Here is a 3,796-nt window from a genome sequence, read left to right as displayed (position 1 = left end):
CTTGTTTCACAGAAATTGCCACCACATGCTCTGTGGATGATGGGAGTTTCCCCAGCAGTCTAGACCTATAGCAGCTTAAGGGATGGTTCAGGACTCACCTGATCCAGCCAGGCTTTATCAAAAAGGAATGTTTTAAGTTTAACCTTAAATGCACAGAAGGTGTCTGCCTGGTAGCTGAATGCTCTACCTCATGTTCTACTCTTACAGACTCTTGGAACCACACGAGAGCCTGTGTTTTGGGAACGAAAACACCTACTGTCTTCACCTACTGTAGATGGTTGAGAGAGAGTCTGAGCCAGGGACAGTAAATATGGTTGAGGTTCCATCAATAAGGTGAGTAATTAAAAATGTGATACCTTACAATATACTGTGATGTAAACTGTGTTCTGAGAATGTTTTAGAAATCTGTGGGGATTTATGTAGGTAACATTAATTTGACAACCTTTACCATTTCTATTGGGGAGCCAATTTCACGGCTATGCTCAGTATCAAATTCTAAATCCACATTAAAAAATTGGGGGATAAAAAAAATGAAAAGATGAGGAGGGCAGTTGATTTTCATGTGATTTTTACTATGTTGTAGACTGGTTTGTTTTAAATGTCCCCAGGCAAAATGGAACGTGCGTAACTTGTAGGTACTACAGTACCAGTATAGTGCCTGGAAAAGATAATATTGGTTACATGCATGATGCCTCGAGCTGCAACTGACAAGTAACACAGAAAGTGAGGGTAAACAAATGCACGTAAGAGGCATTGTCATCATCCACAGGGTCTTCTCCTGTGTCTTTTCACTCTGTAATGTGTATACTGATGACTGCCGCAGCTGGCATGACAACAGATTACTTTTCAAATTTGCTGATGACTCTGTGACAGTCAGTCTCCTCCATGCGGATGAGAACAGCCATGGTCCCATTGTGGATTGCGAATCTGTATTGTTGTGACTGCATTTTTACTACTAAATGTGACAAAAACCAAGGACATGAGTTTTAGGCATCAGCCCTCAAACTCTCAGAGTACTATCATCAAGGGGCAGGTGGTAGACTTTGTAAAGAACTACGGTACAAGTACCATGGGATGATTATTAACTATGATCTCTCTGATGACTATGTCCCTGATGATGGCTGTTTGTATTACGGATAGCATGTGGCTGATCCCTTATTCAGTAGAACATGTAGTAACATGTCCATGTTCCATGCTGTTTATTTAAAAATAATGTACTTATCTTCTTGTACAATGCTCAATGATATAGATGTCCATTCCAGATTTCTGCATCATACCTTGGAATTGTATCCATAATTAATTATGAAAATAAATCCAGTTTATGATTTGTGATATATGACAATTTGATTCTGACTGATCATAATTCAAGGTCAGCTTTAATTTGCCTCAATTCAAGATACCTTAAATTAAGTTTAAAGTTAGAATGTCATTGTGGAAATCCTGAACTAGAATTGTGACTAATGAAGCATTGTGTTAGTTCATGCAGGACACAGAGTCATGTGCTCAGCTATACCGATAGGTTTATGGGTGCTCGTCAGTCACCCACCAATCACAGCCCATTCTCTCACCAAAGCGGTCCCTTTAAATACGACCTCATCCTCACTGATCCCTGCGAAGCTCAAACACTTTTAGCACCGTAATGGAAATTTTACATTCGTGTATGTATAATTGCATAAACAGACATGTATGTGGAGGACTGACCAAATGGTTGACCAAATTGTTCATCTAAAAGGGCAACTTTAAGGTTTACTGTGGTGGCTTAAGAGACTTGAGTTTTATGGCCTCGAGAAACCACAACTTTATGGTATCTCGTATCTCTGATTGGGATCAAACAAGTGGGATCTCACGGGGGGGAGTCATCCACAGAACATGTAAACAAAAGGACAGGATGTCTCCTCCACTGAGTGAAAATACAGAAGGGTAATATATACCTTTGCATGCTTAGTGGGAGGGGGCTGTGAGTTATAAGAACACAGATTCTCCTATGTTCTTTGCTCATTTGTGCATGTCAATCAGGTGATGTGTACTAATGAGTCCATCTGCAGATGGTGAATTAAACTTAAAGAAAGAAGTGTTTGACTTTGTGCTTGTTTCACAGAAACTGCCACCACAGCACCGAGTCCAAACACGGTTGTGGTAAATCATCTTAAACAAAAGTACCTTGCCTGCTACGCCCACTGGGCGCTCTGCATATGTCCCCTGTTTTATCTCAGCACACTGCTCGGCTAACCAGGGAACATCCAAAGAATGGAGCCTTCAGCGCCAATCATAACTGTGTCCCCATTTGCAACAAATGGGTAAAGCATGACAAAGGGTTCCTGACTGAACTCGGAATTAAATGGTTAATATCTGAAACTATAATAGTTCAACTGAATTGTAGATATCTAATGTCATTTTAATTCTACCATTACCTGTCTTGACATGTACTGTAGATGCTTGAGAGAGTGTCTGAGCCAGGGACAGTAGACATCACTGAGGTTCCATCAATAATGTGAGTATTGAAACACATGATATTTTACAATATACTGTGATGCAGATTCTCAGAAAGTTACAGAAATTTGTGGGGAAAAATTGTTTGCAGATGCTATGAATGTCGTGTTAATTTCTGACACTCAGTTCACATTTATAGAGTTGGCTTGTTTTGTCAAGAAATCATCCATGTAAATTAAAAGAACATGGAACAAATTATTTATCATGTATTGCTATATTTATTTCTTTACCATTTTCACTTTCAGTGTGGCCAGAGGCATTATGTTTTCAGCTTATCCATCCATCTGTCTGTCCCATTCATGTGAAAGCGATATCTCATGAACAACTACATCATGTAAGTCAAAGGTCGAAAGGTCAAGCTCACTTGACTTTGCATTGTTTTGAATACAAAGGAAATATCATTACATGTGGCACAAACATTCACTTGGCCTCAATGATGACTTGAATAGAATTCAGTTGTCAAAGATCAAATGGCAAGGTCACTAGGACCTCACAAAGCACACTTCTTGCCTTGTAAATGCGATACGCGCAGTACCTCAAAGTAATGGTTAATATTTACCAGTGTGTTAGGTGAATGTGTATATGTGCTCAGGAAACAATTTGTAATACGGTCTGTTCATGTAGCGTGAAGTAATATTGATAATTACATGACGACGATTAAGTTAACATAAGGCACATCAATCTCCTGCAATGCTAACTGTGCGCTGTCTATGGAATAGTAGTACACCGTGGCTGTGGAAAAACTATGTGACTAGTGTTGTTGCAAGCAGGCTATTTTAAATTGATTTTTTCAGAAATAATTGCGTTACTGAGTGTACTGTTCTAAATTGTGAGTTGCAATATATTATCAGTATATTAGAAGTAAGCCGAGTTAAAGAATATTTTGTGAAATGCTGTATTTGTTTATCTTACATGCTTATGTTTACTTTATTACTGGTATCCAAAGTTGTTTAATGAATGCAGGTGCTAGGTCACAGATTAGACAGGTTAAATGTCTGTTTGGATGTACATGGTCTATAGTAATATTTCAGTATAGTCTATTGACGTATGTAATATTTCAGTTCTGTAGATATTCAGCAGTAATTGTACACATTGTGGCATTTGTATTTACAGTAGGTGGTTATCCTGATAATGAGTCATAATACACATGATCTGAGAAAAGTATGTGTCCATTTATCGTTCACTCAAATACACCCTTTTTCAGGTATTTTACACTAGAAAAACAGCTTCCGGCTACGGCGACCCGAATGTAGTTGTGCTTCCTGGGTCTCAGGGGGAACCTCTACTTAAAACTTGGGGCCCCTGG

At 38.9% G+C, this 3,796-nt stretch overlaps 1 long non-coding RNA gene across 1 annotated transcript; it reads left to right on the top strand.

Moving 5' to 3' along the window:
- The first annotated feature begins 380 nt into the window (after positions 1–380).
- Positions 381–3,194, top strand: LOC138405266 (uncharacterized). Its single transcript, XR_011238956.1, has 3 exons — positions 381–2,341; positions 2,433–2,491; positions 2,736–3,194. It is a non-coding gene; the product is annotated as an uncharacterized lncRNA (long non-coding RNA).
- The last annotated feature ends 602 nt before the right edge of the window (positions 3,195–3,796 follow it).

The sequence above is a fragment of the Paralichthys olivaceus genome, chromosome 17, assembly GCF_024713975.1.
Source record: "Paralichthys olivaceus isolate ysfri-2021 chromosome 17, ASM2471397v2, whole genome shotgun sequence".
Classification (NCBI taxonomy): domain Eukaryota; kingdom Metazoa; phylum Chordata; class Actinopteri; order Pleuronectiformes; family Paralichthyidae; genus Paralichthys; species Paralichthys olivaceus.
The sequence above is the reverse complement of the archived record's forward strand: the minus strand, read 5'-3'. Positions and strand labels throughout refer to the sequence as shown.